The 17,259-nt window shown below is 35.6% G+C and overlaps 1 protein-coding gene across 12 annotated transcripts in view; it reads left to right on the forward strand.

The window, feature by feature from the left end:
- Positions 1-17,259, forward strand: part of Robo2 (roundabout guidance receptor 2) — a 651,725-nt gene that overhangs the window by 141,793 nt on the left and 492,673 nt on the right. The window lies entirely within an intron of this gene.

Raw genomic sequence — 17,259 nt, forward strand, 5'->3', positions numbered from 1 at the left:
GCTATGCTCACTGACTAGCTGGGTCTTGGGAGATTAGGACAAAATCCATCTGTACTGTTTGCATGAGAAAGATTAAGAATTGTGAACATACTATGGGTTTGTTCTTTGAAAGTCAAAAAAGAAAATGGTGTTGGCTTCTGGGACATTCATTTTTATATCAATGACAAATGTTCTTTATACAGTGTGTACTAAGCCACTCACCCCAATCCCAGGAACTGAACATGGAAATAATTTCCATTTTTAATTATTGTGCTTATAAAGACTCTGAAGTATATTAATTCAAATACTTAAGACATCCAGATACTATGTTGCTAGATAAACTTTCCTTCGAATTTATTACTTGGGACATTGTCTAGTATTGCCCATCTGCAGGAGCTAACTTTGTGTCTAGAAGCTACTTTCCAGAACCTAAGTACAGACTGAAAGGGAAGGCTAGCTATAAACACAAGGCAATGCAGATGAGTTCACCTACTGTCAAGTGGCTGTTTTCAGTTGTGGAATGGAATATATGCGTTCAACATCCCCCTCCGCCCCCGCTGGCAGTGATAGGGATCTGGGAGGGGTGTCTGTGTGCACATTTCTCTCTACTCTGCCTAGTAGTAGAAGCTTAGAATTTGATCACTATGAGTGACACTGTGGTAATTTCTATAATCATGTGTATAATCATTATTCGCGCATTATCATTTCTAACAGGTTTGCTTTGACCATACATGGATATCATCCTAATAAAAGGGTTTATATATTCCAAATATATTAGACTATTGTATTAAGACTTTACTATACCAATGTATTTATAAACTATGTATTCAACTGTAGAATTAGCACCATTTAAAAAGCAATCAAAGTCAGGAAGAATACACTTAAATTGCTTAGTAGAAGTGGCAGAAGGAATCTGAAAAGCCTGGTGTTACAGAATGTAGTTAATGTACCAAGGTGTTTGGAGATGTATGCAGCAAATGCAATTAACCCATGTGCTGGAACAGCAGTAAGGACACATTTTCTATCCTCCTTTTTTTTTCTTCCCACTTCACGCACTCTGCCCCCCTTTTGTCTGTTTTATCCTTCTCTCTTTTCTTTCCATCTTTCTCCTGCATGCCCTCCCCCTCATCTTCTTTCTCCTCCTCCTCCTAATTTTACTTCTCTGAAGATATGTTTAGAACCTTTGTTCTGATCTCCCATTGTAAAATAAGGAGGCAGTTTTTTTTGTCTGGACCATCTGCAAGAGAGTTCATGGTAATAAAATGAGAAATGCCTACAGGTAAAAGACTTAAGGCTGAGAGGCAATGTTCAATGTCATATATGTAAAACGTGCTGGGTTGGGGATCAAAAGCAATTATAGACACACTTACTGAGTTCACACGTAACCATATATTTGACATTGGCTTGTCTTTGGATACTTCAGAATGATGACAGCTCTTCCATGTGGATTGTTGAAAATTTGGGATGTGGACAATACTGCCATCTAGGCTGTTTCAATACTGTGGACCCTGCATTCACATATCCAATGAGGAGACTGGTGTACAGCACCTCCAAGCGCTCTGCCTTTCTGGATTCTGTGATATTTATTTACTTTTTGTCCTTCTTGGTGCTGCGGGCTTATTTTCCACATGAATTTCAAATTTAGAGAAGCTTGTACCATTCCAAAGATATACTGACTATCCTTGTGCTCAACATAGAAATTAATTTTATTCGGTGACAAATGATACATAGATTTGCATTAAAATTTGCTTGGTGGGTTATTTATATGTGCATTTTTATAGTGCTTGAAAAAATGTTAGAGTTTTGCCTCCTCATAGAAAATATGTGCTAATATTATTTATGAGTTTTCAGATTCTTTTCCCTATAACAAGCCATAAAAATAAATATTTTAAGTTAGTTGAAAACTGCAGATGAACTTTTTAAAAAAATCTCTGATGTGAAAGTATTTTTTATTTGAAACAGATTAATAGCCATATGGAGGTTTTGCTCCCAGTGATATGGAATGTGTAATGAGTTTAGCCTTTGTTTAGTAGATTCTGTTTTGAAATAATAGTGGTTTTTAACTCCGTGATAGGGATAAAATTAGAATGACTATAAGACTTTAAATTATAATCCCATTCCATATATTAATTTCATATTTTCGAATCTTCTGAATGGCGTTTTCACAATGATAATGGTTTTCTCTTCTTTTCTCCTTCCCTATTCTTAAATGACATGGCATACATTGTATTTGGGGAGATAAAGATAATGTGTGTGTGCAGGGCAGATGCATAATCTCGCATAGGTTTATACACTTTGCCAAAGTGCTTCTTTCAGTAACGGGCTCATTATCGTAGCCATATGTAGCCCATTTCAGAACTTGAATTGCACATGAGTAACCTGAAATTTGCTCTTGTAGCTAAGCAGTAATATCACATTTGAATTCGCTTTGTTTGAATAACCTTTGATGCTATGCAACATGTGGACCATAAACCAAAAGGATTACTTAGAACATTAAACAAGAAAATCTTCAAGTAAAAGTCATGATTATACACACAAAAACCCCAGCTCTTGTCATTTTACTCCTGGGCAGCTTGTAAAAAATAGCATCTTTGACAGTAAAAATATAGATAAGTATGGAAATGGCTTAAATATGGATACATATACAGGGGTAGATGGGCTTCTCACTGTCTTCCTCCCTCTGTATTTTCCCCTCTAGGGGGTACATATGGGTATGTATGTATGTATTTAGGAAAATATAATTTTGAAGTGCATGAAGTAAGAGATGAATTTACTTTCCATGAGCAATTTGGTTTCTGAACATTATATGAATGTGGGGGCAGTTCATCTTACGTTCTTTCTTATTTTTCTTTACTGCTGCTTTCTTCTCATTCCTCTTCTCCTCCTTCCTTTCTTCCTTCTTTCCTTCTTTTTTATTCTTTTTTCTATATATTTCTGACAATGCAATGGAATTAGAGACATCTGAAGAGAGACGATTGTTCACAGTCTTTATGAAATGATAATTAATAAAATCTGTATCTAAGGGTGTAAATTAATATTTGTGGGTCTTAAATATATTTACCTTTGGTTTACCCATTCTCACTTTTCTTTAAGTAAACTATATAATTTTAAATAAACTTGCTATGTATATATACTATATTTCTCAAAACCAGAGAAACTTAAGTTCAAGACCCAAGTTCAAGCAGAAATGGAATCTTATAAAATAAAATTTTATAGAATTAATTTTAAGTAATACAATTGTCATGTCTTCTGTAGTTTCTCCAGGTACAGACCTGTCAATTTCAATCAATATATGACATATATTAATTTTCTTCTCAAAGAAATATTGAATGAAGTATAACTGAATGATTATAATCTTTTGAGGAAAAAGTTTACACAATTCTTTGTTGAGTCTTTTAGCATGGTGCTATACCAAGATGTATATGTAAAACTGTTTGTGGCATGCATGTACCATACCCACTCCTACTACCTATCTATAATTTAGAATAGTGCTGAAGTCACTAGGCCTCAGTTATTTTTGTTTCCTTCTTCATTTCAGCCACTCCTTATAATATTTCATCTTATACATATTTAGGCTCTAAAAGTGCCTTTAAAATTGCCTAATCATTTCATAGAAGAGTTGGAGATCTTGAGAATTCATCTTTGTGTGTCTATAGTAAACATATCTTCAGTGCCTGGAGCAATGCTTGCCAGGTCCCTCTGGCTATGTGACATCTTGGTTTAACAACTACTGACACTATGGAAAACTCAAGCCCAAGATAAAACATGTTCATCTTGTAATTGTTTCCATCTAAGTAAATGGTGTCATTATTTACATTTTTCATGATCCAAAACAGTGAGCCATTTTTGACGTAATCTCTTAGCTCACATCTAGCTCCTTATAAAACAATGAAACTTAGCCTAATTTTGTGATTTTTCCCAATATCTTATGAATAATTTTAGATACACACTAAATTGAAAATAATTTTCAATGAATATCAAATTATACCCAGATTCTGTAATTATTCATTCTGCTTTATTAATACATACCTACTAATTTATTACTTTTGTTAAGTATCACTTCACCTTTCCCTTCCTAGATCTCCATACCTCAGCCAAGGGGATCTTTAGAACACGTGTGGATGATATGTATACTTGCCTCTAGCTCTTTGCTCATGGCTTCCACCAGGCCTGTCCCAAGGATATAAGGAAACTGAGTTTTGACTGTCTTCTACCTGTTTGCCTCCAATGGGTCAGATTATCTATCTAGAATACCGATTCCGAACTTTAGGTGAAGTCTATTAGCTTACTTGAGGCCTTTGTATTTGATCTTTCCTCTGAAGAAAATGCCCTTATCCAGATTTTCATATTGATAAAGTTTTTCAATTATTTAATAATGTCATTATTCCAATATGATGCCTTTGGAAACATGGATGTGAAAAAAAAATTTTCCATTACTAAGATAACAAACTAAGATAATCAAGATATAAAGAGAGGCATATTTTGGGCTTAGAATTGTGGCAGTTTCTTTCCTTGCTGGTAGGCCCCGATTTTCTCAGCATGTAAGACTGAAGAAATTAATGTGAGAACCAAGTGGAATGACAACACTGCTCATCTCATGACCAGGATGCGAAACAAAAGAAAGAAAAGTTGCTGAGGTCCTACTCAAAGATCGTACAAGAGTTGTCCAAAACCATCACATTCAACCCCACCTCATGAAGTTCCCCCCACATCCCAACTCTGCCACCATTCAGACCTTTGGGGCATGTTTAAGTTTTAAGTTATAACTGTTGGACACCGTATTTAAAATTTATTCTTTTGAAATACTATTTGGCTTACCTCTTTATCTGTTTTAAAATATATTTTATGTTGCTCACCGCCAGTTGGAGAAACGTGCATGTGTCTGTAACCATCTGGTTGAGGAAAATGTAAAGGAACTGACATTTTAGATGACCTGCAAGCAAAAGATTAAGGGTGACACACTTACAGGAAATCATTCAAAAGATGTAAGGTCCTCTAGTTGCAGATGATGAACTTTTGATTTCAAGATTCTTTTGCTGGCTAGTTCTTGAATATTCTGGGCAAGTGCCCAGAAAGATGTGGTATACATAGTGGCTTAGCCTTGCTATGAAGAACTCTAAGCTTCGAACAAGAATATTTCATAATGGTTGATAAGGTAACTTGTACAAACTTTGCCCTGGAAGGTGATACCATCTTCATAATATTGGACTCTAAACACATTTATCTTACATTTTCATAGGAGACTGTTGATTATTAGTAAAGCCTAGGATTGTCTTTCCAATAAATATTTTTGAGAACAGTTTGGAAGAAGTGGGTAGTTAGTGTCTCTGTAATGAAGACATGCAGAAGCAGGAGACACTAACTTCTTCAGCCAGCAGTCAATAAGTATAGCCAGACATCAGTTTGTCATCAGACTCCTGCACTAAACCCTTATGCCGGGAACTTAGCTTTGACTGTCATGTTTACCAGTGTGTCTCCAATGCCTCGAGCACTGAAGGACAGACAGCCCACAGTCAAATATTTGTTGAGTGAATGAACATGTGCTGATGGAGCGCTTTTGAGATGCTGAGTTGTATAACTTGGCCCAGGAAATATAATATGAAGGTGTGTGTGTGTGTATGTATGCATTGCAAACTATAGAAATTGATGAATAAAGTTATCAAATATGCATAATAACAGAAGGGATATAATTCCTGGCTATTCAGTGTTATGCTTTCTGCTTGACAAGAAACACAGAATTATCCATTTGCTCTAATATACCTCCTTTATAGCAAGCAGAGAGTATTTTCTACAATGCTTACCACAGTCCTCTTGTTTTCATCCCACATGACCACTGCTGTATTTTTTAGTATAGCACTAACTGTTATTCCACAATAACTATACATCATCACTTTCCAGGGACACTGATTTATGTGATGATATCTAGTCCAAGAATTGAGTTTGCTGTACATTTAATACTCATTTAAATTTCTATAAAATATTACTAACAAATGCAAATGATTGCTTTCTTTTGGAAGTAGAATCAAGTAGCTAAGTTCTCAAATTAATCCCCAATATATAATACTGTAATAACTGAAAAAAAGTTTATTGAAAGAAACTAAAAAGTAGTATCACCCACGATACAAATTATCCTGCTATACTCACATTTTCCGTGATCGAGGGCCTGTTGTCAATGATGTTAAACTGAGATATGATTGCAGATTTAACAAGTAGAACCTCTAAACACTGATTTAATTTTAAATATTATTTTTATTTATTATGTGTGATTTATGTATAGGGTGATGGATATACCTGTTTCAAGATAACATGGGTATAGTGTAACTCGAGGGCCTGCTTGTCAGGGTTTTTGTCTTGCCCAGTTTCTGCAGCCGTTTAGTCCCAAAGAAATTGACACAGAGGTCTCATTAAGTTATAAACTGTTTGGCCCATTAGCTCAGGCTTCATATTAGCTCTTATAACTTCTATTAACCTATTATTCTTATCTATGTTAGCCACATGGCTCAGTACCTTTTTCAGCGAGGCAGTTCAGTCTTGCTTCTTCTGTGATCTGGGCAGGACTGGTGAGGAATGGGCTTCCTCCATCCCATCATTCTCCTGTTCTCATTGTCCCACCTTTACTTCCTGTCTGGTTGTCCCACCTCTACTTTCTGTACCAATCAGCATTTATTTAAACATGATTGACAGAATACAGACAATTCTCCCACATCACTTCCCCCTCTGTTTTGCAAAACAAAGGAAAATATCCATAGTCCGTTTTTTGGGAATGTGGGCATAGTATTTCAGGCTACTTCTGGTGTTTGGGGGCACTGATAATCTTTTGGGGACCTAAAGAAATTTTAGAGTTATGATCAAGTTCTGACTGGAGTATCCTGTGAGGCTTGATCATCTCAGGCAGCATCTTGAATCTGTTCTGGATGTAGAACTCAGACATCTGGGCCATATTTTCCTATAGGACATTTCTCAGGTGGTATTCCTTGATCAAACCTGAGTTTTCTTAACTCATAATGAATCCATAGCCTTTAATTTCCTGTGAAAACAAAAGCAAAATCTCTTCTCTAAAGTAACATACCTTTTGACTTCAATTTTGAAATCAAGGTATTTTCAAAATACCTATCTTGGATTAATTCAAGGTTCCTGCCAGCAAGCAAGCTGCAGCAGTGTGCTCACAAACCACATTCAAATGCTCCTTAGTCAGATCATCTGCCTGAAAGAGTCAGAACAGCCCAGAAAGCTGGCATTTAAAATGGTACAGCTTTCTTTTTTCCTGCTATGGCTGAAAACCGAAAAGCATGTGGTCAACATTTTTTCAACACCATTTAAATGTTTCTAGGCAGGACCTCTTTAAAGAGCTGCAAGGCATTATAGCTAAAGCTGAGTCAGGAAGCCTCTCTTAGATGAGAGCACTTGCCTCTAGGAGGCAGAGTAGATCTGAGAAATTGCTGCTCCCAAGAAGCCATACTTTTTTCTGTCTAGAATTGCTTCCCAAGTCTGTCAGGCTTTATGTGGATGCAGTTGTCCACACGTTGGTGCCATTCTGTAACATGTGGGCCCCTTTGTTGTGGTTTCTGTCCTGACAAGTTCCCACAGCCAGTTAGCACCAAAGAATCACACTAAATTCTACATTAGAGATATTACCTGGTTGGCCAATTAGCTCAGGCTTCTTATTAGCTCCTGTAGCTTATATTAACTTATTATTCTTATCTATGTTAGCCACATGTCTCAGTACCTTTTTCAGCAGAGCTGGTCACATTTTGCTTCTTCTGTGGTCTGAGAAGGACTGTGAAGGAATGGGCTTTCTCCTTCCCAGCATTCTCCTCTTCTCATTGCCCCACCTTTACTTTCTGTCTGGTTGTCCCACCTATAATTTCTGCCTGGCCAATTAGTGCTTATTTAAAGGATGATTGACAGAATACAAACAATTCTCCCACACCAGTATTTGTACATCAGGAGCCAACTGTTGAAGTCAGTTTTTCCTTCACTGCCTTTAACTTTTGAGCCATCTAAACTGGATACTCAGTCTAGTTTTAAGAAATTATTAAAAAAGTTTTAACTGGGAAATACATTGCAAATCTCAGATAAAGTCTGAAATAGACACTCTCTAAATTTGATCTGCATATTTTCCTTAATTACCCTTATACATTTCCATATGCCATACAGTTTCTGCCTCAAGCACAATGTTTGGTGATTTTAGGTATAAGTTCAGAATTATACAGTCTCACTAAAATCTAATTTTAAAGTGATTTTAACCCTAGAAACAACTCTTTTGTCTTTTCGTTTTTCTATGCAAACTATCTGGAAATGGCTTTGTAGACCAGGCTTGCCTTGAACTCATAGAGATCTGCATCTGCCTGCCTCCCAAGTGCTCTGTAAAGGAGTTTACCACCACCACTTAGCTCTATCATAGATTCTTAGGAGGAATAAATGAAAATGTGTTAAACAAGTATATATGAATAAAAATAAATGAACAATGCTCTGATGTCTTATATTTTATAAAAATTATCAAAATGTTATATATTACTTCAATTAGTCACAGTTTATTATATTATTTTCTGACTTGTATAAACAGTAAATAACTGGAAAGATTTTGGCTATCAAACACTAGCTTTGGCTTCATTGTGGACACACATCCACAGTAAATTTTGTAAGCATTTCTTAGCATGAATCTTCAGATCACTTACATGAACTTCTGTTGTTGCTTAAGTGGACTCATCTGCGACCACACCTATGCAGTCGTGACAGGCATGCTATGACATGTGCTTCCACTGCATCATATGCTATTACAGAATGCTTAGCATTCCCATGTGAATAGTGTTATGACAGAATGGAGTAAATAAGGGGAGGCATGCTATAAACAACAATATTTGTTAGCCAATAATATTTGATGGTATAATTGTGTAGTTTATTTCATGTGGATTTGCATTTTACACTCATATTTTAATATTTTTTGCTTATTCTTTGTGGTTTTTGCCTATATTTATTGTTTAAAAAATACCATGGAGATAATTCTTATATAAGAAAAGCCTGTTGAGTTCTAAATAAATATACCTTCCATTTTTTTTTCTAAATCATCTTTCAGGCAGTAAAGAGGTTGATTTTAGTATCATTTTGCAATTATCCATTATGTATATTTGCATAATGACTGCTTGTATGTGTTAGAAAGGATGGCCTAAATAACATAAAATATCCTTACCACTGAGGAAGGGATTGGGCTAGTTGTTTTATTACTAATTGTTTAGATTCCTACAAAACAAAAAAATCAAAACCGACCACAACTAAAATGAAGAGATTAGACTGTTCATTCTCCAAGGCCTCTTTCCATATTAGGTTCTTTTATTTACTTCTGGCTGAGTACATTATAGCTGAATGGTTTTAAAAGAAACAAAAATCAGACTAGGCAATACCCATAACTGTAACCTTACCGTCATATAGAACTGTTGTGATCTATTGCCCAGACTATGGGTATTTCATGCCCATGTTTTGGTTTGGATGGAGTGATATGTTTATACAAGTAAACAATGGGCAAATATTCCAAATCTGTGATTTGCTTCCCATTTCTCTCATTGTTAATAACTGGCTTTATATTGTCTTTATGAGCAACTGGAGTTTAAAATTGGAGCTAAGAAAAGCAAAGAGAGCTCCTGACCTTGAGAACTGAAACCCTGTGCAATGCTGCGGTTTTAGCAGACATTTTTAAATGTCTGTGGCTACGATTGATGTGTGATATCTTTGCCTTGTTTGGTCTCAAGCCTTTTAGAAATTAGCTAACGATCATGGGAGACCACTCAGGGATTCCATTGCACTGCTTTCAAATTCCAACAACTCCCGACTTTAAAACAGCCTGGAATTTAAGGGATTTGCCCAAAACTTCTGACATGGCTAGAACTAATTAACATGTCCATATGCACCCTGAAAACAGGAGGGTTTTCAAATTAGAGAAATCATTATTTTTTTTAGAATGTGTAAATTTTTATAACTCAAGGTTAGAGGTTAAGGATTTCTGATGTATGTTCTCTAGTACTAGCAAATGCTATAATATGGTTAAAATAATTTGTTGATATGTGTGAAAATTAGAATGTAATTTTCAAAATTACATTAAATTAAGGGAAATTTAAGATGAATTTAGCAGCAAGCCATTTTGCTTGCGAACTTTAAAGTGAATGTCTGCATGTTGCCAAATAACAGTGTAGTAGTTACTGAAAGCCGAGTGCATGAGTGTGTTCCTGATCCACTCAATTAGAGAAGACTTTTCTCTTATCCATAGGTATATACAATAGCCTATGTGTTCAAACATTCACATAAATATCATCAATAGAAGCTTGTCTTAACCAAATTCTATTCTATCCTTCTCATTCTTGTTATGGGCTGTAGGAGAAACTAAATACACAAGAGAAAACTGTCAGTTTATCTTCTTAATACTTTTTGTTTTTAAAACACGGTTTCATAGTTTTGCTCAATTCAGCTAGACCTTAATATGTGGCCCAGACAGGCCTGAAATTCAAGGTGATCCTCCTACCTCAGCCTCCAAAGTACTGGATATACAGACATGTCTGGGTAGAATGTAGCCCTATAAAAGGAAATACTAGTACTGGGGATATCAGTTGATGGACTGCTTGCATAGTATGCTTGGAACTTCCACTTTGATTCCCGGTATAATCTGGGTGTGGGAGCACATAACTTGTTGAAGAGGTAGACATGTGGCTATCAGACTTTCAAGATCATCCTCCACTACACTGGGCATTCCAGTCAATCTGGTTTAAAAATTCTTGTCTGTCACAGAGAAGGGAAGAAAGGAAAGAGTGAATCTAGGCAATCAGGGCCAGTGCTGCAATATTCTTTTTATTCAAACTAGAATTTGAAAAAACAGAAAATTTCCTCTAATGATGTTCACGTGATATTTCTCACTGTATTTTTGTTTTTGTTGTTGTTGTTTTTTTTTTTTTTTTTTTTTTTTTTTTTTTTTTTTTTTTTTTTTAGAAACAGGGTCTTCAGATCAAAACTGGCTTGAAACCCACTATACCGTTCAGGGTGGCCTGAAACAGAGCTCCACCTGCCTCTAACCTTATAAGTACTGACATGAAGGGCATGTGGCATCTTGCATAGTCTACATTTATTTTTGCAACCTTAATTTCAAATTGAAAACCAGCAATGCAAAAATATTCAGGTTGTACATGAGCCCTATGCTTCCAAATATTGGAGTTGCCACTTGAACTCTCCTCCCCAAGGAATGATCAGTGTGTTTGGTGACATTATCATTTAAAAAAAAGAAATGAGATAACAAATATATAAGAAGTATTTTTCCTGGCTCTCATGAAAATGTGTAGCTTGAAGTGTGGTGTCCTCCTAAGTGTTTTATTCCCATTTCTGCTATTGAAAACCTGGGTGATGTCAAAATTTAATGTAAAATAAGAAGAGAATCAGAAAAAAACCCACATACAGAGTATGGGTGCTTATTTGGATAAGAGGCAAATAGAAGTTTTTATGTCGACACATGGGTATAAAATAGAAATAAAAGCATATTTTGAATCCTACCATTTTCTCATAGTTTAACAAACTACTTATATTTCCAGGAGAAAAATTTCCAGGTTCAGATGTGTTCTTATTCTTTTTGGTGAGATTCTAAGAGATGCAAAGGTTATCCATTAGAAATTTTGAAATTTTCTAGGTTTTTGTTGGCCTCAGTTATATGTCTTCTTATGTTGCATTTAAATTCCAAGTTAACTCAACTTTTGTCTTCTAAAGGTCTTTTCTTGTCAATCTTTTTAACCAGGGATTGAACTTGCACACAAATAAAACCAGACAAATGCTTTTATAGGCTGATTTCTGCCAGGATTCAATGCTAGACGTTATAAACATGGACTGCTCTGGCAATGCATGCATAATTTTTGTATTTGTTGTGATCCAAGAAGTGAACAGATATATTTGGGAAGGTGAACCTTCTGAGCTATAATACACCGGGAGGATGTGTATTGAAAAATGAAAACTGAGCATCCAAATGAATCGATTGTCCCAGCCTTTGAAGGCCAGCGAGATAGCAAGTAGACCAGTTGATATTTAGTTCGACGGATTGGTCACATTCACATAAAACAAAATTATTTAGCATTTGTTCAATCCGTCTTGATAATCAATTGGGGATCAAATGTAAGAGAACATGTGTCTGCTTTGTATGAAGCCAAATTCTTCTGTTTTCTCTTAGCGCAGAGGACATGCCTTCTTCCCTGGCTGATATTGGTTGCTAGGAGAAGTGCACTCGGTTGCTTGCTTCATAGCCATCAGTAAAACTAAAGAGTGTATTGAGTGAGAGAAAAAGGGAGAACACAGGGCAGGCCATGAATCATGACTTGTCTCCAGTGTGTCCACTCTGGTTCCACTTTTTCTTTTTTTTTTTCCTGTGAAAACTTTTGTTTTTACCAATGATGCTTTCTTTCAGCCATTATCCTTAATCCTTCTGGTGCCTGAAGGGATGAGAGCTGCTGAGGGGTGGCTGTGCCGTGGAGAGTCCACTCAGAGCCATAATGAAAGCCTTGAGAGTTATTCATGGGGCCACATGAGCAAGAATGCCTTGCTCAGTGAATAGCTTCAGTCAGTTGCCTTTGAGATGGAGTGATTAATACCTTCTGCTTTTAATGGTGGGGAAAGGCAGACAAGAAAGGTCTTCCAACTACTTTAGCCATTTTGCAAATTAGATCTACATTGTCCAAGCTTTTGACAATGAAGTTGCTAAATGTTCAATACCTGTGATAGTCCTTTTCAAAGCATAGTGTGTTGTGAACTGTTAATTGAGACTACTGTCAAATGAAATAAAACTGCCAAAATATCCCCAGAAGTACTGCCAAAAGAAATAAAGAAAAGAAAGAAAGAAAGAAAGAAAGAAAGAAAGAAAGAAAGAAAGAAAGAAAGAAAGAAAGAAAGAAATTGAGCCAGTGTGAGATCTTGGCAATGTTCGTCATGATATTGAAGTACAAACCTGCTGTTAGTCTTTCTTCTCAGTGTTGTTTAGGCAGGTCTGATACAAAATATCCATTTGTTTGATGAAGAAACTAATTACAATGCTCTGGAGAGTTTAGAGAGACATCTAATGAGAAAGTGCTGAGGGTGGCAGGTGTTAGTTACCCAAGAGCACTTGGAGTTAAGGACACTTTGTGGTTTTCAAAGTTATTATTTATGTGGATATAAATATATGTGAATATTTTATATATAGGATAGTTTTGCATGAATTAGAATAGAAGACACATGTATAAATCTCACATCTTTTTTTACGTCTTTTATTATATAACATATATAGCATAGTTCAGATAAGAACTGCTTGAGGTTTAAGACCCTTGTTGATCACCTGACTGCATCAGTAGAAGAGCTGCTTTGGTTTGGGGATCCTGTGGGCCATACCCAAGGCATGTCATTTGATGCTAGGCGGCTGTTCGAAGAGAGAAGGTAAATGAAAGCAAGCTTTAGTGTCCCTTGAAAGCGCATTCTTTATCCATCCTTTTTGTTTTTGAAGCAGCAGCCTTTTCTAATCCCTCAATTCATTTTCACATCCAGAAATCCTTGCTTTCTTTAGTCTAACAACGAGAACAAGCGGCATTTAAAACACCTTGTGCTGTTTCTTAGAACCTGTTTTTCACTCCGTAGAGGTGAAATATCTTGTTAAGAGGTGGTAATACCCAAGGGCAATCAGAGATGGAAATGTAACGATTTGATGAATGATGTCTAGAGATCAGCGCTGAACGAGGTCTGATTTAACATCTTTATTAGTGATATACGAATAAAGTAATAAGGAAATTCTATTCCTCCACATTAGCAAACCAGGTGATCTCCCTCCATCTCAGAAAGCGTGCCTAATGACTCGCTCAGATGTCAGTAGGAAAGAAAAGACTCTTAGCACAGTAAGAACCTATGCTTTATTTAGTACGTCAATGTAAACTAATTCTTCAGGGAAGCAATCAGAAATCTAGACATCCAAGTAGAGCGAGAAGCTGGCAAAGCAATAACACTGAAAGGGCCCTAGGGAAACGAGAGTGAGAACAGTCAGCTGCTGCATCCCGGTTTAAAGGCCACCAGATAGCAGTGGCCATTTCTTTAGCTTTACATCAGAGAACAAGGTTAGGATGCAGTGGGGAGTCTTCTTTCACTCTGTCGTTCATGGACAGAACCTGGGCAAGGTTTTGCCATGTTGGGCCCACAACTTAGTGTTGAGAGAGACTCAGCAGAAAGAGATGTGTCACCTGAAAGCAGAGATGGCCTTGCTACTTCTAATGAATAATATTAAATTCACTTCAAAAGACTATTAAATACTGAGGACAAATGAGCAATGGTATAACAGTATTTGAAATATTTGAATAGCAATCCTTTAGGACAGTATTATCAAAATCCTTAGAAGCAAAGAAATGCAGTTAGGTGAATAAACTTTCATGACAGTTATTGTCGGCTCATGCTACGTGCATTGCCTAACATAAGATTGAAAAGTCATGAACTGTTATGTGCTCCCTCTATATATGCTTGAGAATTGTAATTAGATGAATTAGTTGAGCAGAATCTAGAACAGAATCTTTCTACTGTCTTTCACATTAATGAGATCTGAGTAGAAGAACATGAACCCTTTAGGTCTATACAGATTAAGAGAATATGCAAAACTCGAGGACTCATTCCATAGAGGACTGTAAAATGGTCATAGGTGTGAAAATTAATAACTTCAGTGGGCTTCCTAAGTTCTACTTCCCTCTGCTGCTGCTTTTCTTTAAGTCCCTTTATCTTAAATGAACAGTTCAAGGCAGAATGGTGCCCTATGGCAATTGTAAAATAACCAATCTTGCTTTAAGATATTTGCAGAGCGCTAAAAGGCATATCATAGAAACTGGTCTCTGAACTTTGCTTTTTGTTTTGTACCACTGATGGTAATCACAAGAAATAGAAATGACATAGAGCAGACTGGAACCCTTAGCAATCCTGTCTTGTTTTAAGACCAGCCTTCATGTGCCTCCAGTTGGTCAAGAAAGTGCAGTGCAGTAAGTAGATCAACATCAGAACTTCTCTATAAACCAGAAAGAAATAACTACTTTTGACACAGTCAGGCCTACTTCTCTCACACACATATATACATATAAATATGTGTGTGAGTGTATGGATTTAAGTTTTATATCTATTATATATAAACATATAAAATGCAATTTAATAATGTTATTATATATATTATAATATATATCATTTCCCTTTCTTGAGGGTCATATCAGTTACTGTTTGATGTTGGTATAGGGGCTGTCATCCTTTAAAAGCTTGTGAACTCAGCAGAGACAATTTTGCTTATGGGCATCTGTAATTGATAAGAACTGTTCACTGTTTCACAGAGAATCTTTAATAGAATTATTGGGGGTACAAAAGAAATGTGGAAGACTCAGTCTCTCTCTCTCCTCTGCACAGTAATGCTATGACGTCATATCTTTTTGTAGTATTTCTGACTACCTTCAGTATTAATTCCATGCAATAGTTACAATATAGCTTGAGAAATATACATGTAAATGCATATGCAAGTTCACTTAACTAAAAATATGCACATACAACTGCGTATAAATTGGGTTAGACAGTAATATGTGTGATAGAAATGTAACTAAACTATATTTTCTAACCCTGTGTAAATCATCTAAAGGAATGTAATGCCAGTCACTTCATTGCTATTGATTTATATTACTGTCGTATTGTTTCTTATTTTTCCTCTTCTAGTTTAGAAAGGTAGCCTAAATAATATTTATAAGGTAAAACACTACTTTCCAAGTTGTCATGAGATATAATAAATTATAAAAGATGAATAGTGAAGTTGAGTTTTCCTTAAAAATAACTGGAAGTACTCACACTATGCAAAAGAACCTATTCTTGTAGGTATTTACCACACACAATGAGAAATGTTCCTTGCGTGGGAAAGTAAATTACCTGAAAGATCTAGACTATTTGAATAGCAGCCTCAGGAAACCACACTCAGTCTAAGCAAGTTCCAACAGGACAGTCTAGAGACAGAAGGGTAATAACCAGCTACTGACATTGATCCCAGAATTTCCACTAATGTAGCCAAGATACTCTTTGATGAAGTCACCCTGTTTAGGTTCATTTTGTTCAAGAACCTACCCCCAGCACCTTCATTTTTTCAAAAGAGGCAGTACTGAGTAAGTTTGGTAACTTTGCTTGATAAGATCACAAAGATGGGACAATAAATAAGCACAATGAGGACCTGTACATTGTAAATGAAATATCTTCCTGCAGATGGTTAATATCCGTTTATATCATAATTTTACACATGCGAAGATAGAGACTGGATGATTGTGCACTATAATTAGCCAGTAATATTTTAATATTGGGTAATAGTAGAAATTGCATACTTAAGAAAAAAAGCATATTTGATGTCAATTTTATACCTTTCAATGAACTACTAACTCAATACTCAGACACAAAATTTAATTTTTGTTTTTTTCTAGTTTATATTAAGGCTTATAATTCAACAATATAAAAACACTGTCTTAAAATATATTGCTTAATGGTTTTGACAAGAATGCAAGAAAGGCTATAATATCCATCCAACATGTTGATAGATTGAGTAATATACATGTGCATGTATATAATACACACACACACAAACATGCCCAAGAGCACAAGGTGTCCATATATGGATGTGTGCTTACATATGAATTTTATGTAAAATAATCAAGTTTAAATACTGTGGGACTTTTACATCCTTATCAGTTATGCAAGTTAGAAATATGCAAGCTGTATATATTAGATTCTACAGGACATTTTTGAAAGACATATATTGAGTTATTGTTATGGAAATTACATGTGTCATGCTAACTATCAAAAAGAATAGTCTTGATTATTTATAATTTATTGTTTAAAAGATCCTTAGAAAAATGAGATATGAAGATTTATAGTCCTTTACTAACATTCAAAATATATCCAAATAGAATATATGAATAAAATCATTTTGCTTAAATATATTTAAATTGATAGTTAAGGAGCCTTCCCCATTTGCCTTGAGATCAGTCATGCAGGCTTTTGTTAAAATTATAGGACCTTTATGTTTAGTTACTGGAAGTTGGCATCTGTATATAAGCAATATGCACAATAGGATTGCTATTGTAGTATAAAACAAAAGACCGTTGTGTGGCATCTGAAATAGCATGTCTGTTTTTCCATAATATCTCTAAGCATGAATTTCTTACTCTTTGTAAGGGTAGCCAAGTTCGCAACATTGACAGCACAATTAAAAAACAATGGAAAATAATGCACATCTGGAATACAGCA

This window comes from Alexandromys fortis, unplaced genomic scaffold, assembly GCF_014885135.2.
Source record: "Alexandromys fortis isolate MF-2015 unplaced genomic scaffold, M_Fortis_MF-2015_v1.1 scaffold_4, whole genome shotgun sequence".
NCBI classification, from domain to species: Eukaryota; Metazoa; Chordata; class Mammalia; order Rodentia; family Cricetidae; genus Alexandromys; species Alexandromys fortis.